A 24,000-nucleotide genomic window follows, 5' to 3' on the forward strand; every position below is an offset into this window, starting at 1 on the left:
GATAATGAACTGGTTGACACGCCCCCACCGAATCAGCAAGCACTCGCTAGCCATGCTCCATCAAATTCTACTGGGGCTATTCCAAAGAATACAATCACTATGTCTTCTTCTTCTGGGGCTTTTTTACCTTATTTAAAGAAACAGATTACTCAGTACAACAGAGGGAGGTCTCGCAGCAGGGACTCCCGCAAAAGGAAAAACTCGACGGAACAACATCCGCTGAACAGAAGGAGAAAGAACTGACAAACTGTATTTTGTTTAATTTTTCTAGTGTTTCTTTGGATTCTTTTAGTATTAAGGTCTTAAATAAAGGCCTTAACTATATACCTGCTACTGGTGCGACATTAACAGAGACCTTGATCGATTTAAGAATGTTCTGTAGGAATCTGTGTTTGAGACTATTTTTCAGAAATGACGAAAATGTTTCTCAAGAGGCAATACGTTATAGAGTTAATAGTACTTTTATACCGCAAATGCCCTCACATATTGAATGCTTTCTAAAGGCCTGTGAACACCAGTTTTATCAGGTTTTTGGTAGTGTCAATAAGAAAGGAAGATATTATAATCTTAGCCCTCTGGAAGTTAACAGCCTAAAATACCTCAAACAAGATTCACGGATAACAATAAAACCGGCTGATAAAGGAGGGGGGGTTGTTGTATTAAATAGTGAAGAATATTTGAAAGGCATGTACATTATGTTGTCGCAAGAGGACACATATACACACATTACTTATAAAGAAGTGTTGCAGATTATCAAGATGGTTCATGAAACACTTTATGATTTGGTTATGTGTCGTCAAGTTAGCCAAGATATTTACAATTTTTTATATATAGAGTTCCCTACTATACCTATTATCAAGGGCCTTCCCAAAATCCATAAAGAGGTTATTCCCATCCCTTATAGACCCATTGTGTCTGGTGATAAATGGGTGACAGCCAATATATCAAAGTTTGTGGAAGATATATTAAGACCAGTGGTTGATCGGTTTCCAACTATACTAAGAGACACATATGACCTCCTTGATGTCGTCAGGGATGTCAAATTAGATACCAACTATCAATATATGTTTATCGTTTTAGATGTAAAAAATTTGTTTACATCAATACCCAATACAGAAGGAATAGAACACATTAGAGAGCTTTTAAGTAAAGAGACCACCTTTAGCAATGACAGAACCATTTTGGTTTGCCAACTATTGGATCTTATTCTGAATAACAATGTGTTTTTGTTTGGTGACAGGTATTATGCACAGAAATGGGGGGTAGCCATGGGCACCCCCTGTGCTAATACCTATGCTAATCTGGTTGTCCTATGGTGGGAGAAACAACATCTATTTAAACATGAAAACTTTAAACATATTAAATTGTACAGACGTTTTGTAGACGATATCATTATTATTTGGGAGGGTGCCTTGTCATTGTTCGAAGCTTTCTGGAACTATCTTGAAACCACCAGTAGCTTCCTCAGATTCACCCAGGAGTCCTCTAGTACCCACATCAATTTCCTTGATGTGACACTTAGCTTTACTTCTGATGGAGGAATTGTTTCTTCACTATATAGAAAATCCATGTGGCGCAATTCGCTACTTTATTTTGACAGCATGCACCCCAGGCATGTGTTCCAGGGGATAATAAAGAGCCAATTTCTTAGAATTTTGAAAATATGTAGTGATGATAAAGATCTAGTTAGAGAGGCACAAATGCTAGAAGATCTGTTTTTAAATAGGGGATATGACCCTCTAATGGTTAGCAACATCAAATTTGACACTTTGAGACAAAGAATATCTGTGGAACTACCTAGATTAGGAACAACAACAACTAACAGTAATAAACAACAAAAAATAAAAAACTACGCTGTTTACTACCACAATAAAGTGAGTTCTTCCTGCAATAATCCTGTAAGATATGTGACAACTTATACTAGTGATATTAATAGAATACAAGAGGTCATTAGAAACAATTGGCACATATTGGTTACAGATGCAAGTACAGGGGATCTGCTAGGGAAGAATCCTGTTTTTTTGTATAAGAATAGTAAGAATTTAAAGAGGATCTTGTGTGGTGACTTGCATACTGCAACTGATGGTACAAGAATGACCTCTAATACACTTACTTCACATAAGCTAGGGACGTTCCCATGTTATTGCTGTAACAGATGTAGTTACATTACAAAGGAACAACTATTTGTACATCCGACAATGGAATATGTATTTACACCCCATTTTTTTGCTAATTGCAACACTAGTAATGTCATATATCTTGCTACCTGTATTAGATGCAATGCATTCTACGTAGGTTTAACTAAAAGGAAACTACAGGAGCGTATTTATAATCATTTATATGACATTAAGAGGAAAATAGATACAAATGCATTAGCCAAACATGTTATTGATTTTCCATCACACTCTTTCACTTTTAGAGTGTTACAAATAGTTGCTGCTAATGCTAGGGAAGGCAACAAAGAAAATAATCTGGCTATGAATGAATTACATTGGATATTGAAACTAGGAGCCCATCTGACACCAGGGATTAACAGTTCAGTCTCTTTAAAACCAGTTTTGTTATCTAGATAACTGTTTTTTTCTCATCACTGTGATAGATAGTGATAGATACATTCAGATATATTTGATGTGTTTTACATCTAACACAATGTTAGTTTCACTTTTTATAGTTATTATGGGTTATCCCATGATCCCATACTTAATTATATATATTTTGTCGAGATATTTGATCCTGATATTCCATCTGGAATTATAGTATTAAGTACGCAGCTATATATATATATCTTAGTATGAGTTTTAATATATATTTTTAAGAAACATATTTTTGATAGCGCTATCACTGGAAACGTAGACATGTTTTAATTATACTTCATTCTATTTGTAGCAAAAATGAAAATATTTTTCCTTATCTTAGATTACTTATTAGTAGATAGTTCTAGATATTTTGTCTGGTCTCATTCTTTTATATATGCTGTTTTCTATATTGAGCTGATAATATATTTTTTATAGAAAGATTTATGTAGTATTTTTAGGATAAATTTCTTTATACTCTGAACTGATGTGCTCACAGATGGGTACATAACAATCATGTTGACCAGGTTATGCGACATAATTGATAGAACATCTATATATTTTTATTTACGCATTTCTTAAAGCATTTAAGATTAAGATACGCTTTTAATATGAGTCTACTCTCAATGTCATGATTTATGTTTAGTGTTTTGAATTAACAGGCTTGATATTTATTTGTATATATAGAGGTATTGACTATAAAACACCCAGAGAAATGCGATAATATTTATGCTTCATTTATGTTTCGTATTTCATTTATTATTCATTTCTTGTTAAAGTTATTGCACATTTTTTAAGTTTGGATTTAGTTTTTTGCTATACTATCAAATGCAGATACCTTACTATGTGCACCCTTTGAGAGATCCAATACAAGGAAAGTTATGCCTTAATTGTTTAATAAGGAAACTATTGCATTTTATTTTTATTCTTATTCCCATTTTTATTATTAATAGGCAACACAAATGATTGTTATATACAATGAGACATTTGTTTGTATTGTAAACTTACGCAGACAGTTTCAGTTCTGTCTCTTTAAGCTTTGCATTTTTGCACAGTTAAAAGAGCTTTTAAGGTGCAATGCAAATGATTGCTTAGTGCCTAATAATATATATTTGATTGATTCTAAGAATAGATTATTCAATTAAGTTCCCGCGCAATGTTGGATAAATAGTGATACCTTTTCTTTAGTAAATGATATCTGATGAAGCGTGGGTTTGCCACGTGAAAGCGCTTATTCTCTGTCTTCAATAAAGGATTGTTTTGCTTTTACTACGGAGTTCTACCTTTTTGCCTGACTGAAGAGTTTTTGCAATATTGTGGATTATTCTGCTGTTTATTCCTGGTGGTTGGTTCAACACATTTGCTTCTACTAGTTTTAAAAGCTCATATAATTTACTGTGTTACACTTTTGTATAATTATGAGAGTGGTGTATTTTACCATCTTTTAAGATGTTTACCTTCTTGCTGTTGTCTTGTGATGGCTGTCACTGGCTGAGGGAATATTTTGACTGTGATTCTCAAGAATAAATTGGTCACTGCTTTTTTAGACTGTAACATTTTAGACTGTATCTGCAAAGCCATGGAGAGGATCATAATGGTACTCATAAATAAAGACATAGGGAACTTGCAGACTTTGGATCCAACCCAGTTTGGCTTTGTCAAAGGCAGATCATGCCTTTTAAACTTCGTTGACTTTTTCGAGACAGTCACCAAGGCCATTGATGAGGGAAAGGCAGTCCATACAGCCTACCTCGACCTGGCAAAGGCCTTCGACACAATACCCCACTCAGGTATCATTGAAAAACTCATCAGCTTGAATGTAAACCCATACATCACAAGATGGGTTGCAAACTGGCTAAGTGACAGAACCCACAGGGTCAGAGTTGCTGGAGCCATGTCAGACTCAAAGCCTGTCACAAGTGGTGTCCCACAGGGCTCAGTCCTGGGTCCACTCTTGTTCAGCATCTACTTTTCTGAAGTACAAGCAAACACAGGAGGGTTATGGCTGACAAAGTTTGCAGATGACTGCAAACTTGGCGCCAAAGTCGAAAACACATCTGACACAGATATCCTTCAGAAGGGCCTCACAGAAACGGATAACTGGTGCCAGAGCCATGGCCTAAAGTTAAACGCCAAGAAATGCATACATACCCTTCGGGAAAAACAAGGTTACCCCTAGCTACCATATAGGTGGCAATCCACTGAGCACAGAAGAAGTCATCAGGGATCTGGGGACCCAGGTTGACAGTAGCCTTCGCTTGACACTCATGTTGCTAAAGTAGTTAGGAAAACCTTCTACATTGCCCACCTGATCATGAAGGGATTCACATCTAGATCAAGGAGGTCATCGTCCCCTGTACTCATCACTCATTAGACCTATGATTGAGTACAATGCCCCATTCGAATGTATCTGACCCGACACCTGCAGCAGCTGGAAAGGCCCCAAAAGTTCCTCACCAAAAGGATAAAGGGTCTCAAAAATATGTCTTATGCTGCCCGACTGAAAGAACTCCAGCTGTATTCAGTCTCATACCGCTTGCTCAGAGGTGACCTGTGCCTGACATATAAGGCCATGTCAAACCCAGATTTGATGAATATGCTTCACCTCAAAAATCTAGATCCCTCAGAACCACAAGGGCGGAGACTTAAACCTTGACACGGTTATTAATAGAACGTGCTGGAGGGACAGATTCATCACCCAGAGACTCCCTATGCTGTGGAACAAAATCCCGGTACATGTGAGGCAGAGCACCTCGCTGGCCTTGTTCAAGAGGAATCTTGACCAATGGATGGGAGATCGCAGATATACCCCAGGGATTACTTCAGTGTCACTGCTTGACAGAGGCACAGCAAAATAATAGGCATAGTTTTATTCAAACTAAAGGGGTGGCGAAAGCCACATAACTATGGGCTAGGCTTATAAATGCCCTTGGGCAGATAGCCTAGTATGAACCTATGAACCTATGAACCTATGAACAGAATTGTGATTTGCACTTAAACCTTATAAAACCTGAAGCAGGTAACTGAAAATATGTGACTGAACCTGCAATGTGGAATTTTCAATGGCATGAAAAGATGTGAGAACTCGTGACCTTTTTCTGTGCAATGTATAAAAGCATATACATAGATTGTAACCAGAGTTTATAACTTCATTCTGCTGGGAAATCTAGCCATTATACACAGGATGTTAAATGAATAGCAGATATGTGAAACAAAGGACTGTAATTATTCTGCCCTGTGATTACAAGATCTGAGAGTATTTCTAGGCCAGGAAGTTAAAACTCATTAGCAGGTGAATGTGAAACTCTGCATAGTTGGATCTGTGGTTTCTGTATGGAAAGGATAAAAGCCATTAACAAAATTATAAGAGAGAGAGAACGAGAGTCTGTTGATAAAGATAGAGTTTGTGATATGCGATCTTTATATTTGGTTTTGCACGTATGTCCCTGCCTAAGATATGTTCCAAAAAATTCAACAGTATTTTTTTTAGTTAACAGATGTTATCTTGCAATTTTTTTTGTTCAAAATGATTATTTTCTGTTTTTGGTATGCAAATTTATATCTCACTATTTATTTAGTTTGTTTATCTACTTTGTTTACTATGTAAATATACTGGTCCAGGAACCTTTTCAGCCATGATTTAAGCCATAATGTCAAAGAAGAAATTCACTTAAGAATTTAAAGAGAAAAAGAGAAAAAGAAAAAAAAACACTGCCATTAATTTACTTGACAAAGACTGCATGTACAAAACATAGCCAAGACATTAAACAACACTTATAAATATGCTTACAATATTAATGCTTCAATATACAATTTAGAGCATATAAACTTAATTATAAACACAAAATTGCATGTAAGCTTATTGTGCAGCGTACAGCACTGTAAGGTGTTACTACAATGTAATACACTAAGAACTGGATTGTGAATGTTGCATGACTTACAAAAAACCCGGGTGATAATTACATTTGCATCTCTCTAGTTGTCCTAAAGTAGTGTCAAGCAGACTAAGCCTGCATTAGTAATGTGGAACCTAAGAACTGCTATGCCATTATATTAGCACACTGATTTACTTCCCTTCACAGATATATGCATACCTCTCAACTTTACAGATTTTCACAGAATGTCCAGATTTTTGCCTCATATTTTTGGTCTGTTTTTCTAAAATTGTGGTTTTCTGGCAAATTAGTGGCAAATTATTACAGAACGAAGTTAGAAAATAATGAGAAATTTGAGTTTCAAACTTCATACCCTTCAGAAAAATGAATGCTAATGTAAAACCTGTTATTCTATCAACTTTCTATGTTTATAAGAGCAATATTTAAAAATCGTCACTATTTTTGGGCCTTTGTTCCACTTTTATTTATGGCTTTGTCCAAATTTCCTGCTCTAAGATGTTGACAGGTGTGCATATGATTGTTGTCTAGACAGTAAATAGCTGGTCTATATTATTAACATTCTCTAGGAGTTTGTTCCAAACTGCTGCACTATTCTGTAGAAAGCTCTTTCACACATACCAATTGTGAATGAGGACAAGGATTCAAAGAATATAGGACTTGTTTCAAAAATGCAGTCTGCTGAGGAGTGGTAGACAGTAGCCACCATTTAATATTTTGTAAATTAGTGTTTTGAGCAATAAAGTAGTAGATTTAGTAGTAAGAAATAACAAATTGATTGACTTGAAAGTAGCATATAGATACTCAGGCTTGTTAGCTACGTGTATAAAGCTAAGTATTATATTCTTGTCCAACTAAATGACTCAGTATTATATGCGGAGAGAAGGAAAGTTTAAGTGAGGCAGCATTCTTGTCTGAGGAGGAGTATTTTCAAATGAATGATATGTCTAGCCTCAATGCCCAATAAGTTATACATTTTATATAAGACATAAGCTACATTAATACCTTGTTGACCCAAGCTTCTGTATTTTGTTGGAATGATAGGCTCTAGTCTATGATTAGTCCTAAATACCTCTTTTTAGTCATGATAGCAGAAGTTATGTCCAAAGGATTTCTAATGCTAAAGTTATAAATGTAAGTTTTCTAGAGGTGCAAAATAACACCATTGCATTTTTTTACATATTGACTGACAAATTATTTTTTTCAAAGCTGGTTCCATATAGCTTCAAAATCCTTCTTTGGCTCACTGTTCAAAAGAGATGACCTTTTGTTGGACCTAGTCATGAGAATGTCATCTGCATACATTATAGATTTACTATGAGGCAGATCTTAGGGTTGCTGATTAATACACAGTGAAAAGAACAGAGAACTCTTGATTGAACCTTGTTGGACTTCATTTCATGCTCCCAATTTGAGTGACATTGTGAGATCCAGTCTCTCAGTAAGTCCATTTTTAAGACTGAACTCAATCTATTGTACTATTTCCATAGAGAAACCTCAATCTGACCACTTATGCAGCAACAGGACTTTGTCAGCAGTTTCAAAAATACTCTTAAAATCTAAAAAGATGGCTGCTGCAATTTTATCTCACTCATTGTTTTTAAAGATGTGCTGTGTTGCACACTACCATTTGTGGTTATAACTGTTGGGTTATTAATGAGTGTGCAGTAGTAACTGGTATTTCCTCAGTCAGTTGATTGGGGTGGGGTGGCAGTAGGTATACCTTGAACCAGGACAGAAGGCTGTATTGTTGAGGAATATTACTAACCTTTCCTACCTTCCCTGGGAGTTAATGTATGTGAGTGCATGTTTGTGTGTGTGTGTGTGTGTGTGTGTGTGTGTGTGTGTGTGTGTGTGTGTGTGTGTGTTGTGTGCGTGCTCACTCATGTACGTGCTTGTGTTAATTTATTCAAAGTACAGTCACTACCATCAAATGAGCACTGACAGGCACAAAAATCCAGAAAGAGAGATCAAAGACTCTGCTCAGGGCTGGTCAGTGTGAAGTCTATACTTGTGTGGGAATGTCACAGCTTTCTATCTAGGACAACAGTGCACATTTTCTGCATGCTCTTGAGGCCAAGCTACACTTAGTGAGCTGTTTAGTGACTTATATTTGTGTGCCTTTTTTAATACATTAATCTGTACACTACCAGTGGAGTGACTCAAGAAACTATATCCATGGTAACCATCACATTTAGATCTTAAAAAATCAAATGATTATAGCCCTGATCACTGTGTACCAAAGAGTGACTTCACAGTTATGGCAGTGGTAGTACTTCACAATGGTGGCACTAGTGGGATAATGTAATTAAACATATTTTTTACATCAAAGGTCTGAGCATTATCATAGCCTCAATATAAACACACAGAGGAATAACAGATTACACCATAGTTATTCTATTTTTCCATCAGAATGGTTTAGGAAAGAGGCAAAAATAAGCTCTGAAGAATATGCTAAGATGTCAGTTTTACAGCTGACTTAAATAATGCAAACTTTAGGGAGTTTTGCATGCCTGTCTATCCAAAAAAGACATGTTAGAAGCCTAGTGTGAACACAACCCACTAAATCTCGATGCAGCCTAACAAATGCTGTGGGTGTGCAGCACAGAGGGAAAGGACTGTCCAACTCATACTTAAATGAAAATACGAGCCGGCTTCAGGAACACAAAACCACAATTTATTAATATGAGTGCTTTCATTAGAGAAAATGCTCCAACTTCTTCAGACAAAACCTAAGACAACAGGAAACACTTTATATAGTGTTGAAAGTAATATATCAATCAAACAATCAATCAATCAATTAGGCCCCAACCCTAATTACTATTTGTCTTTATAAAACAAGTCGTGGGACTATAAGAACATGGGTATAATATGTTTAGTAAAAAAATATACATAAATTAAATTGCTAAAAGAAACGTATGTATATACCTCCATTGTAAAATATTGACCATGTATAAAAAAGAGAAACGCATATAAATATAAAAAACTATCCTATCTAAAAAGGTCGAATTCAAACCAAGTGCATAAACATATAAATAGGGCAGCTAAGTAAAACCTAAAGCCCCTACTAGATATAGCAACATATAACAATATATGCAAGATACAAAATATATAGAAAAGTATATATATAAAAACTGTATTTATAGCAAACTACTCAGTTTATAATTACTATCAATTCCTTAACTTTTTTGTGAATGTATGTACATAGAGACACTCATTACTATATGTAAGATATAATGAAAGAAACAACAAATGTGTGTATATATTTACAAGTACCAAAATGCCAAAAATAACTTACTATTGACTACCTGATAAGTGCTTTTATTTTAAGCAAACATTTAATGGATACAGATTCAGTTAATCCTGGTGGAATATAGGCTGATGTGTGAATTTGCCACCACAATTCGCACTCCTCAAGCTTTAAGTCCCATGGGCCTCCTCTTATATTGTGTTCAACTTGTTGTAACACCATGAAAGTAAATTTATGATTAGGGTATCCCATGATGTGCTTAGCTAGGGCATTAGTAGTTAAATTTTTGTGAATACTATATAGGTGCTCATACACTCTTTGTTTGATTTTCCTCTCAGTTTTGCCGATGTAATATGCATCACAAACTTCGCATAAAGCAACGTAAACTACCCCCTGAGTGTCACAGTTGAACTTCCCATCAATTATATATACCCTGTCCCTAATCTTTATTTTGTTAGTTATTCTAATATGTTTACATTGAGGACATTTACCACTAATCTACGTTTAGTGTTGGGAATATTCCTACTATGGCTACGTACTTAAGGGATGCTACATTTTTTAATAACCTCAACAATTTGGGGGAAACTACCAGGTCTAATAATGATACCAAGCCTATTGTTTTGCAGTTGAATGACGTTGACCAGAAATTGTTTAAATGTCGCAAATTGCAACTAGAGGTATCATATTTGCAAGAATGTCTAGCCAAATAAAATGCCAAAGCCATCTCTTACCCATTCTCCATTCTCGTTATTATTATAAATGATTGTTTATCAGAACAATGCGTTCCTTCTCTGTGGAAAATTTTGCAAATAATACCACTCCACAAAGGAGGTAACTCTGTGGAACTATCTAATTACCATCCAATTGCCATTCTATCCCTCTTATCTAAAATCCTCGAAAAAGGCATACATTCCCAAATAATGCACTATCTCCTCACTAATAAACTGCTAACCAACATCCAGCATGGAGTCTGTCCCAATGACAGTACTACCACCGCCCTTATTAGTTTTACCAACACAGTAAACCAGCATCAAAACAATAGCAACCTAGTATCCACTGTAGTCCTAGATCTCTCCAAGACCTTTGATACTGTCTCCCATCCCAAACCCCTTTCTGATCTATCTCATCTTAATCTCAGCCACTGCACACTAGTGGTTTCAAGACTATCTAACCAACTGCCAACTAGCAGAAAATGGCAAAACTCCTTATCTCCCCTCCTACCTGTCACCCTAGGGGTCCCCCAAGGACTCATTCTTGGATCTGTTCTTTTCAACATATTCACTAACCAACTCCACAAAGCTACCCAGCATGCCACTCTAGTCTAGTATGCTGATGACTCTACATTAATCTCCTCCACCCCATCACTCTCTTAACTACAGGAATTGACACGAGTCCTTTACCACTGTTGAAACCTGGTTAGCCAACTCTCAATTAATACGTAACCCCAATAAAACACAGCTAATGATATTCTATCCTACTAGAGACTTATACCCCATACTACCATTCACAATATTATCAGCCAATAACACCCCTATCAGATCTGTCCAACACAGCAAACTTCTAGGGGTTATCATAGATCACAACATGAAATTTGATATGCACATTGCACAGACAATAAAGAAAATCTATAAAAAACTCAGAACCCTATATAGGTACAAAACGTCCTCACCAATGACAGTTATGCCACCATCACAAGAACCCACCTACTATCCACACTCCTCTATGCCTCCCCCATACTCATCAACCTAAACAAAGCAGACTTTAACAAACTAAACACCTGCTACAATAAAATAGTTAGGTTTGCTACTTACTCACCCTTCAGGACATATCACTGCATGTACTTTATTAACATTTGTATTGTATTCCTAGATCTCTCCAAGGCCTTTGATACTGTCTCCCATCCCAAACCCCTTTCTGATCTATCTCATCTTAATCTCAGCCACTCCACACTAGTGGTTTCAAGACTATCTAACCAACTGCCAACTAGCAGTAAAATGGCAAAACTCCTTATCTCCCCTCCTACCTGTCACCCTAGGGGTCCCCCAAGGACTCATTCTTGGATCTGTTCTTTTCAATATATTCACCAACCAACTTCACAAAGCTACCCAGCATGCCACTCTAGTCTAGTATGCTGATGACTCTACATTAATCTCCTCCACCCCATCACTCTCTTAACTACAGGAATTGACACGAGTCCTTTACCACTGTTGAAACCTGGTTAGCCAACTCTCAATTAATACGTAACCCCAATAAAACACAGCTAATGATATTCTATCCCACTAGAGCCTTATACCACATACTACCATTCACAATATTATCAGCCAATAACACCCCTATCAGATCTGTCCAACACAGCAAACGTCTAGGGGTTATCATAGATCACAACATGAAATTTGATATGCACATTGCACAGACAATAAAGAAAGTCTATAAAAAACTCAGAACCCTATATAGGTACAAAAAGTCCTCACCAATGACAGTTGCGCCACCATCACAAGAACCCACCTACTATCCACACTCCTCTATGCCTCCCCCATACACATCAACCTAAACAAAGCAGACTTTAACAAACTAAACACCTGCTACAATAAAATAGTTAGGTTTGCTACTTACTCACCCTTCAGGACACATCACTGCATAGCAATCAAGCAACTAACCTGCTCACATATAACCATCTTACAATAGCTCACCAAATTCTATATTATCCCGACAGAGTTCCTGCTCTTCAAGGTCTACTTAATATCTTCTCTAACAGATGCCTGTTAAGATCCACCAATAAAGCACTGTCAACTGGCAAAAGCAACAATAACTCTGGGGACTCCTTGTTTTCCATTTCTGTTGTAAAAGCATGGAATACCATCCCCGTAGATATTAGGACCACTGAAAACAAAATAATTTCAAAAACCTCCTCTGGTCCCATTTATATAGTTCTTGGTTATGTAATTGTTCATTTAATCAGATCATATCATATCTTAACCGTCTATGAAAGCTTGCAACAACTCCTTTCTATACTCTTAATCAATGTGTGTTTACCATACTAACTAGTGATGAATTTTACCAAATGACTGAACAAAATGCCCTTTCAACTGTATTGTTTATTGTAACACACTGTGCTCCTTATAGTATATTTAATTTTTGCTCCTTTCTTGGCCTTGAAACTGTACCTTATTAACTTTTTGACTCTGCACTGTACTTTTCACAAATATTGAAACACCAACTATTCCAAAAAGACCGCTGAACTGCCAAGTCTCTTAAGCACGAAGCAAATTTATTGGAATGAAGCAAATTTATTAGAATAAAGCACTTTTCATCCAACAGTATCGTTGGACTTCTTCAGAAAGACGAAAAATGTTTAAAAATATTCAAACCACATTTAAATAACCTTTCCTAGGTCACATGGTTAAACATTCTAATAAATTTGCTTCGTGCTTAAGAGACTTGGCAGTTCAGCGGTATTTTTTGAATAGTCTGTACTGTACTTTATTAACATTTGTATTGTATTTACTGAATTAGCTGTACTAATCTTTGTGGAGCTTTTCTCCATGGGCCTCCGCTGAAAGTGGGATCCATGCCCAAACGCAACTTTCATGGTAAACAAATGTTAAATAAATAAATAAATACTTTTCTATACTTAGTGAACAGTATCAGCCCTAGCATAGCAGCAGACCTAGCAGCTGTGTATTACAGCACTAAGTTTCTGTACGATTGCTTATCAGACACAGAGTAGTAATGTCCCCCATCTTTTTTGTTATCTATCTATCTATCTATTAATTAATTAATTAATTAATTAATTAATTAATTAATTAATTTGTTTACCAGGAAATTAATTAATTAATTAATTAATTAATTAATTAATTAATAGATAGATAACAAAAAAGATGGGGGACATTACTATCTATCTATTAATTAATTAATTAATTAATTAATTAATTAATTAATTAATTAATTAATTTGTTTACCAGGAAATTCCAACTGGACACAGGTTCTTTTTCAGTGGAGGCCCAGGGAGGAAAGCTCCACAGAACAATAAATGAGCAGCAGAGTACATGAAGAACAATTGAACATACATACAATAGCAAATAATACATACTGCAGCAAACATTAGCTATACATACAATATGAAACATAGTAATGAACAGACCAATGTCTAGCTAAAGGCTAGTAATAAAGGTAGGATGTATATACAGATAGTACTAAGCTCAAACAGATACTGTTCTAAACTCATATACCTAAATCTTATATATAAATATTGCACTAAACTCAAGTTTAGTGAGTTATCTTTTTATCTTTTTCATATAGTTTTTTATTTTATTTTATTTTCTATCCATTTGTGACATCACTTTTCACAGCATCTGCCACAGTTGTGACTGAAGCAAGGCACAGAGTCCTGTTACACCCTCCCATCAGATCTATCCATCTCCTGCCAGCTCACCATCTGCCTCCATGTGCCTCTCTGTTGTGTGACAGAGGTTATGCAGCAGATGGTGACTTGGGGCATCCCCAGTGGCATCTGGTGGTCGATGACTGGTGGAGACCACTGCAGTTCCCTATGGTGATGCTGCCAGGTGGCTACAGTTTATTACACAGCAAGCATTGGAAGAGGTGGTGTAAATGTTCATTGTCCAGTAACTTGAAGTTGAAGCTCACATTGGCTGCCTGGACAGGGTCTTTGTCTCACTGTGGTGAATGGCCTCTTCTTGAGTCTATCAGAAGTAGCATGATTAGGAGCTGTGTAGCCCCCTATATACCCTGTCCTGATGTTCCCCTTCCCCTGTGTATTTCCTTTCTCTTCTGTTTGTTTCTCTGTCATCCCGATGTTCCCCTTCCTTGTGTGTCACTTTCCTCCCCTGTTTGTTGTGCAATCCTTCTCATAACCAATTGTCTTCCTTCTGTCTATATGTCAAGCTATCCAGTGTAATCCTCCATTGTCTGACTTTGTAAATGTTTTATGTTTATTTAACCTGCTTCCATATCTCTATCCTCTGTCCATACCCTGCCTCTCCTTTACTGCTTTTCAATTTGACTTTTTTTGATAAAAAATGGTTACCACCCTCCCAATCCCCCCATAAAAAGCCTTCTGCCCTTAATTTCTCCACTCCCACTCTTATTTTCTTTGTGGTTTTGTGTATGTTCCCCTGATTGCTCTTTGCCCTTTTCTGACAATCCCAAACTCCCATTTCCAACATATATCAATGAATTCAAGTGAATAGAAACACTGTTGAGAGAATCTTAGTGTGGTTCAAAGTTGTTCTTCTAGCATTAACATTGCTAAGTTGCACATGTGCACTCATATACTCGATTGCTTGCTACGTACTCAGTACTTTTATCTGAATAATCCCTAGCTTCAAACACAAAATAATGCTCTTTCTCTGTCAAAACTGTCTTACCTCTGAGCAGATTTCTTAATTAAGTTACTTCCTGGGGCCATGAATTTTACTACTTGTTAATTGAGAAATAGCTTTCAAATGCATCGCACCTATTGCCAACTCTGTGGCAGCCCTTATGCAGTTACAGAAGCCATGTTTTTGAATCCTAGGGTGTAACACATCAATATAGTAAACAATCTCCAGGGTAAATCAAATGCTACAGTTTCATCTTTGCATTCTTTTGGTAGTTAGCTGGTCTTTGATCAACAGACAAGCTACATCAGTGTGAGAAAAAATAAAACAAGCAAGAAATAAGTATTCCATTTGAAAAGTTTGATAAAACTGTTTATCACGCATATATTTAGTAATAACTCTGTCATAAGACTGACTCAAGCACCTTATTCTTACAATTTCCCATCTTACCTACCTTAACTTTTCAACATCTTTTTTTATGAATTTTCTAACAATAATGAAAAAAAAGGTTTAAAAAGATAAAATAAGCAAACTTTAATATACAGATCCAACCAACATTAGCACTTGGCAAATATCTTTTTCAGTGATTCCTGTGCATCACAATAATAATACGTAATACAGGCTTAGTGATTTTATTGAAATGTACAGACTGAGGAATCAAAAGAACTAGAAGAAGAGAAAAGGACTCTAAAAATAAAAAAAACAGGAGCACAAAATCTAATTGTGTAAGTGAATGTTTCTATAATATAAAGCATTTTTCAGGAATATATTTCTTTGGTGTCAGGCATGTCTGTAAAGGACAGCAATGCAGGGGTACAAACATTTCTTTATAGGAACATTGAAAGAGATTCAGGTGTACAAAAAGGTTGATTGCCTTGAAGAAATGCTTCAAAAAGGGTCAAAGCACATGCTTGAAGTAGCTGAATAGAGTTAGTTGTTTGCCCAGAGACAGCAGTGGTGCTTTGCAGAACATTTCAATATTTATCTCTATCGCTGAAATCTGGTGATGAATGAGCCTGGCAGAAATATTTCTTATCCCCTTTTAATAAGACTCTGGCTCTGTAAAGCTCCCTAGAGAACACAGCAGGATTTCAGGTTAATGATCAAAGATGCTTGTGTGCCAGCCTAAAAACTGAAAGATAATAACATCAGTAGCTCCTATTTATTTATTGCTAAACCTGTGAACTAGCCAGGTGTGCTGATTATTAGTAATGGTTCTGAGATTGACCATGGACTATATTTTCATAAAAATGCAATTATTGCGTATATTTATAAATAAACAAGAACAAAAAAAACTTCCTTCAAAGTAACAAGTGCTAAAAAGTGATCAAAGATGTGTGTAATCGCAAGGTCAGCAAAAACCTGTTAGTTCAAAATTTCAGTTAACATCTAAATCACAAGTCCACACATTTGTATATTGTTATATTTTGAAGAAATGCTCTAACTTTATAGGAATTAATGCACATAAACTGATAGTAGTCTTACATATGCTAATTAAGGACACCAAATCTGGAAATTATGTCAGATATTAGTGGCTGTGCCTCACAAAGAGCAGATCAGAGGCATAACGTACCTGAAAAATATCACACCCAAGAAAATGTTTGTTTAATATGATACTGCATATGATTCACAAATACACTTAGTATACCTTTTTATTTTCCTGCTCAAGTCATGGATTTGCTTTGACTGATCATATTTCACTTAGTTGAGTTGCAGTTTATTGCTGCCATAACATTGTACAACCAGATTAGATCACAAACCAAGTAATCAACACAAAAGGTTTTACCATATCTCAAAAAATACAGACAGGCCCCCACACCCCTGACCACTATATGTGCTAACTCCAAGGTCTCACTAACACAAAGAAGATTTAAGAGGTGTTCAACAAAAATAAAATTCATTTTCCCTTTCCTCCACTCCCCAGCAAAGCTCAGCATCTGCAAAAACCCAGCATCAGCATGCTAATAACACAGACATCAAAATCTTCTAACTTTCTGACACAATTAACTGAGATGTAATTACAGGCAACACAACAAATTATTGTGCTTCCCACATAATACTATTAGTGTCAAGAAAGACGTTTGCTGTAATAGGTTATGCTATGAAATGCCAACTTGCTCAAAGTCGACACCCCAAAAGAAAGCAAAAAATGCCCCAAATCTAAAAGGGAAAAAACTCCCTTCTACTTGTTTTTCTGCAAATGACAAGCCCCTCACACCCCCTTGAACTTATATATACTAAGTTCATGTCACACAAACTACTCAAAGAAGGGAGAAATCTCTTTAAACAAGTGAAACATTGCCAATGAACAATTATAAGTCACGCCAACAATGATTTCCTATGGGAGAAAGTATTCAGCATTTTGTCATTTATCTTTTTTTCTGCAAGCTACCGATGCTTAAGCAATTTCACCTGAAGCATGTATAGGGATGCCACTGTAGTGCTATGTTCTGGTAGATGTACTGGACTATAATGTGGTCTGATTTTAAAATATGATATTGTGCAGCATTCAATGGCTTATAAGTTTTTAGCAACTAAACTGCACCTAAAACATTTATTTATTTATTTATCTGAATTTATGTGAAACTAAACCACATAATTCAGAATGTCAACTTAACTTTTAAACCTCCTAAATTATTAGTGTGTTTAGATTCACCCAAGTGGCTAATGGGAGATCACATGCATACAAATCTACTTTGCTGATAAAATAACATTATTAGTCATACAACTATATTGACCTTCACAGCATATAACCTTCATCTGGGTCAGCAAGTCCATCCATTTCTGAGCCTGTAATAACTAGATGGTAGTTAATCACTAGACTGTAACATTCTACCCTCATGTAGGTGCCTTGCATCTGTCAATTGCATTCACTTGCAGCACATAGTCTCTTCTGCTCAAACCCTTTACTGTAAAAAAGAATTTCTTAAGTAGCACCTGAACTATTCAATCTAGTTTTCAACTTATGCCGGTAAGGTGTCAAATGGAAAAAAATAGGAACTGTGACTGTTGTTTTCTTACTGTGTCACAGATTAAAATGTTATTCTCCACTGTGGAGTTTTGCAGTAGTATTCCATTAAGAAAACAATCATAGGAATTGTAGCTCAGTAAAGGAAGAAACAAAAGAAGATGAAAATGAATTCCATGCAGGTCCCATCAAATTTAACCTTGATTTCCTCTTATTCATGTACATTTATGTAAAATATTATCAAAAAAGCTAATCAAAAGCATTACTTTTCAGTATTATGTTGATATAATCTTGTTGTGAATCACAAATTTAAAAATAAAATCTGCATATCATCTGCTGATAACTGTGGTGTCCCACTGTATTAATGAAATGCTAGAAGAGCAGGCTGCTTAGGATAATTGTCCTTGTAGACTCTAAATCAAAGGATATATTTTTGATAAATATGAAACATCAGTGAAATGCTATACAATTCTGAGCTGAAAACATGGGACCTAACGACTTCCAGTATGCATCCCTGGTCTAAGCTTCAACTTCCATTGAATAGTCACAGTTTAGTGGATTTATTACATATGGCAGTGTGTCTTATGGTACTGCCTAAAAAAAATTCTGCCCTGAACTATTCACTGACATCAACTCATCATAGAGACAGCTGGCAAGATTCTTATCTGCATCAAGACAAGTAGAAATACATCAGAATCTTACAGCACAATACTCCTTACATCTTGGATTACCTTGCCTGTCTGTTTTCAGATTACACATTTTTATATGCTTAGTCAGAAATTTACTATAAAGCCAGTGCACAAGAAGTCATCACCTAAATTCAGAAACATGACGGTTGCTAGCTGGTAAGCTCAAATGATCTAAACAGTCTGTCCATTTTGCTACCCGAGAGATAAGCTTCACCACTTGTTAACCAGTCAACAACTTTTTCTACATCCTGTTTCAGTTATTTTATATCTCTCCTAAGTTTTTTTTAAATTCCATCTATTTTGCTGGTATTACATTATATGGTACTTCTAAAAATTGACCTGCAATTCATCTATTTAATTGGCTATACAACTATTTTTGAGGTGGAAAAACTCCATCTACCTCCACAAAATTATCCGTTTAGATGACAGAAAAATTAACTCCATTAAAAGATTCCATCACATAAAATTAGCATGAAACACTAAATTTTCCCAGTCTGAAAGTAGAATCAAAATTAACAGGTCTTTCTGTGAGGCACATCTTTTGCATTAAGTATACTATCTGAAAAAAGAATATATTTTAAAGTAAACAGAGTATGTACTTTTTAGCAACCGTTCTAAATAATTATTTGACTGAAGCAAGAGTTCAAATATGGAACGTTAATAATCTCAAAATATTGGCAACAAAAGATCAAATTTACTATTGGACTTACTGGTCACGCATGTAATACACATCAATTTATATGTTAGTCTACTTCTCACCAGTGGTCCACCTGTGGTTATTGTCCTACTCTATTGTGAATTTTTTTCTTTCACTACTGCTGACCATTGAGCCATCAACCACTATGACTGATAACTGTGATCATATCTATTGTGTGGCAATCATCCAAGCAATCAGCAGAGTTTTTTTTACTCAAGCCCTATAATTCCCCTGAACATGCCATCAAAGTCATAAAGGCTGTGTGTGCAATGGGGTAGTGCCATGGCTTGTGAGTTGCATCTGTGTGTGATACTACCACCAAACAGATCCCCCAAAGGAAGACATCTCCACCCATTTCATGTCTCCACTAGAGATTGTAGGCGAAGTGCATGTCCTGGGACACATATCAACAGCTAAGAGATCAGCATGCTCTGCCTCATCATTGCTGCTGTTCCCAAGGTGGCTCTTCCAGCATTGACCTGAAGTTAAAACTAATATGATCAAACAGAACACTAGCTAAGAGATAAAATGGGTATAGTGAAACAAACATAAGGCCATGCTGCATGTAAATCCCTTTGCCTTGATGGAAATCTCTAGACCACAGTTCGATTCTCATTAACTGTTGAGTTCTGGCACAGTTGTAACACACTCAGCTTAGCTGCCTCACAGCACTCGGCATGATAGTTTGGTTCTCAAATGAAGCGTCACCTGTGTGGAATCTGCACGTTTTCCATGTGCTTATGTGAATTTTTGTCTCAAAGATATGTTATAGTTGAACTGGTATACCTTCAAATTCCTGATATGTATGCATGGTGTGTGTGTGTTTGCGTCCTACACTAGGCTGCTGTCCCATACATAATTAGTGTCTTTGTTCTGCATTCAGTAAGTGTTGGTTTATACCCCCTATTATTCTGAACTGGATTAAGAAGACAACTGGAGAATGAATGCGCTAATAGCTGAGAAATACTTACATAGTGTAGCAAAGTCTTTGCTTGTTTGTGTCTTTCAGCTTTTCCTGGTTAGGGGTCACCACAGTGGAACTCCAGTCCACTAATGATTGGCAGTTGATTTTTACATACCAGCTTGCCAGGCCTGACACACAACTTTCATCGAAGGTACACCCATTCACACATGTCTCCACGCAGAAGATGCTCTAGCTGAGAATCAAACCGGACAGCATCTTACTGTGAGGCGACAACACTACCTCAGCACCACCACCACAGTTATAGTGTTGCAAAGTCTAAGAACTAAAATTGAGGATGGCAGCCTTGGCATAATCTATTGCACCTCTATTTTCTTTTAAATGGTATTGGTTTGCATCTTGTTGTTTCCATGGGCCTGCACTGTTGTTGGCCAATATATACTACTACACAATAGAGTTGTCATGGTGATCTTTGTAATTGCTGTCAAGACTGAAAATATACTTTACAGACATTGCTACAGGAACCCCCCCCCCGCCCCCTTCTCTTTAGTGCAGTAACCTTAGAACTGATTATATTCATAAGGTGAGTGCAGGGAGTAAAGGTGCTGTGTCTCGGGTTTGTGTACTACTTGTAAGTAGCAGCTTTCAAATTCCACTACACAGTTTTTGTTTTCAGTTTTATGTAAATTTACAAAGTTGCCCTTTGTGATTGTGACATGGAATCCACATATTTATAGCTAGAAAAAAAACACAATCCTCTAATCAATAGGACTGTCAGACTATTGTAAAAACACAAGGTTTCCAAGGGATTTTGCATTTTAGGCCAGCACACTATTTGACCAAAATTAGGATTCCTTGTTATAGTTACAGCTTGTAAAATGGCCAATTTGCTTTATTTAGTGTTTCATCACTTAAAACAATTAATAGATTGGTCAAAGAATAAAAAAAAAACTGTGTAACTTTTATTGTAATCACATTGCATGAAGGAGCTGGACCAGTCAAGTTATTTATTTATAGGCCCATTGCTTTGTTCCCCACCCTCTCAAATGTCCTGAAGTGGGGCATTCACAATTAACTTGTTGCATACTTAATGGGGCAATCCCACCATTTTAAAATCACAGGAAAAGTCAGGATGAGCAACTTATCATATTACCACATGCTTTATGGATGTCATCTTCAATCCTGCCACCTAGTCCCCTTCACCAGAAACTTTTTTTTTTTTTTCATTTTTGACCCTGCTGGTGTTTGCTGCAACATGTTTAGCTCTATCACTGCATTCTTAAAAATAAATAAGTAAATAAGTGACGTATTAACTTTTATTTAATACAGCTCTGCTTTGGTCATTAGTGCTGCCCACACTGTCTAAAAGACTAAACATGTAAGCACCTCATTATTTTCTTTAGTGAGACATTTAAACTGTCACTACTGTTTGTAATGCACACAATGTCAGTGCTTGTAGCAGATCCAGTCTGTAAGGTGCATCCAGTTGGTTTTCTTGTTTCTGCCTAGTTCCAACCTCACCACCACCAGTGTTAAGGAAAAAAATAAAGACAAAGAAACTAGTGGTCTTAAAACTTTGTTGATGAGCTCAGTCACAATTGTTTGTTTGTGTATTTCAGCTTTTCCTGGTTAGGGGTCGCCACAGCAGAACTCCAGTCCGCTAATGATTGGCAGTAGATTTTTACATACTGGCTTGCCGGGCCTAATGCACAACCTTCAACGAAGGAACACCCATTCACACATGTCACTACACAGAAGACACTCTAACTGAGAATCGAACAGGCAATGTCTAACTGTGAGGCGACAACGCTACCGCAGCACCACCACCACAGATGAGCTCAGTCACAATAATGTCCAAAAATCATGAAACCCAGGTAGTGTTCCAAAGCAACAAGCCTTTATTTGTCATACACAAGCGATCCTCTAACAAATAATCAGAAATACTTTAACAATGTTAAACATAACAGCTTTTGTATACTTAAAAGTAGGTATGGAAAATGTACGTATTGTGTAATTTTAAACCAGCCTATTCAGGGCAAACAGTATAAACAGGGCTGTAAAAGTGTATTTTAGAACAACAAGTACCCACCCCCACACACTACTACTGAGTAGATCAAACTGAATCCTAGTTAAGGAAAACACTACCTATCTATTTGCAATTTACATTCCAAAATCAGGTATTAAGAAAAACATAAAATGCACATAAAAAGACTTTTAACTAAAATCGCGTTCGGCTATCTAATGAAATAAAGCCTTCATCAGGTCTGTAAGAAGAACTAAAATCAAGAAAAAACACATAGCTATCCATCCATAAACATAATCTAACTAGAACACTATAAATATAAAAATACATCTGTCTAATAATATCATCTAGTAAATATCCATCCATGTGTAATAGTGTGCATAAAAACTAAGTAATAAACAGCTCAGAAAAAATGTCAGTGCTCTGAAAAAAAAAAACTGTCATAACAGTTTTAATGTTTACAGCCCCAAAACATGTTTAAACAATGAAAACCTGTAGAAAAATTATACAAAAATACAGAAAACAGTGGATAAAGTGTAGAAAGTTACTTAAACCTCAATTCTGCTTTGATTATATTCATTGCATCACACCACCAGAGATTTAAATGGTAAGTCCAAAACACATATTTTTTTCATGCTGCTATTACCATGTAGTATTGGTATAATTCCCTCATTTACCATACTGGTGGATGTTCATTGGCACTCATGCACACATCTGCACACTTTTATACATTACTAGTTTACTTCATCCACTGTTTTCTGTTTAGGCCATGCATCTTGTAAATACACATGTTGTTGCTGTGATTCAGTGGTGCAGTCTGTTAAATGCCTTGTATGCAGTGCATTTTGTCACACAGAGTCCTGGGTTCAAATCCAGTTTTGTATAGCAGTTCAATTACATTACCGTGAAGACAGCAAGTAATGACTGAGTCAGGCAATCCTACTCTGCACAGGTTACTGTTAGTTAATGAACTGATACCCAATTTTGCAAGTCAAAGGCCTGCACATAGGGACACACTACACGTATCTGTATAGCCTAACTATATGTTGCCTACTACTATGTTACTGGCACAGTTGCATAACCGACGTACCTTAATGACATGCCTCGATTAGACTGTTTCATGTATTTTTTTTAATGTTTTTAGATAGCTATGTGTTTTTTATTGATTTCAGTTCTTGTCAAAGACCTGATGAAGGCTCTATTGCATTGAGTAGCCAAAAGCGATTTTAGTTAAAAGTCTTTTATATGTATTTTATTCTTTTCTTAATACCTGATTTTGAAATGTGGGTTACAAAGAGATAGGTAGTGTTTTCCTTAACTCAGATTTAGTTTGATCTAATCAGTAGTAGTGTGTGAGGGTTGGTACTTGATCTAAAATGCACTTTTACAGCCATGTTTTTTTTTCCTCTGTTTCACTGATATTTAATCAGAATGTCTGCAAAACTGGCATGCATAATGGTGTGCTTCACTCCCTACAGCTGCAGAAGAGAGGGCTCACAATGTCAAGTTGCACATTGGGCAACTGGTCAGCTTGCACGTGAGTATAGTGAGTACAGATGTATAATGTTAACTGTAATGAAATAAACAAGAAAGGGTAAAGCATTAACTGCATTAAAATATATACAATAAAGTCTGTAGTGCAAAAA

Source organism: Protopterus annectens, chromosome 11.part0 (assembly GCF_019279795.1).
Source record: "Protopterus annectens isolate FY-2018-M chromosome 11.part0, PAN1.0, whole genome shotgun sequence".
NCBI classification, from domain to species: domain Eukaryota; kingdom Metazoa; phylum Chordata; order Ceratodontiformes; family Protopteridae; genus Protopterus; species Protopterus annectens.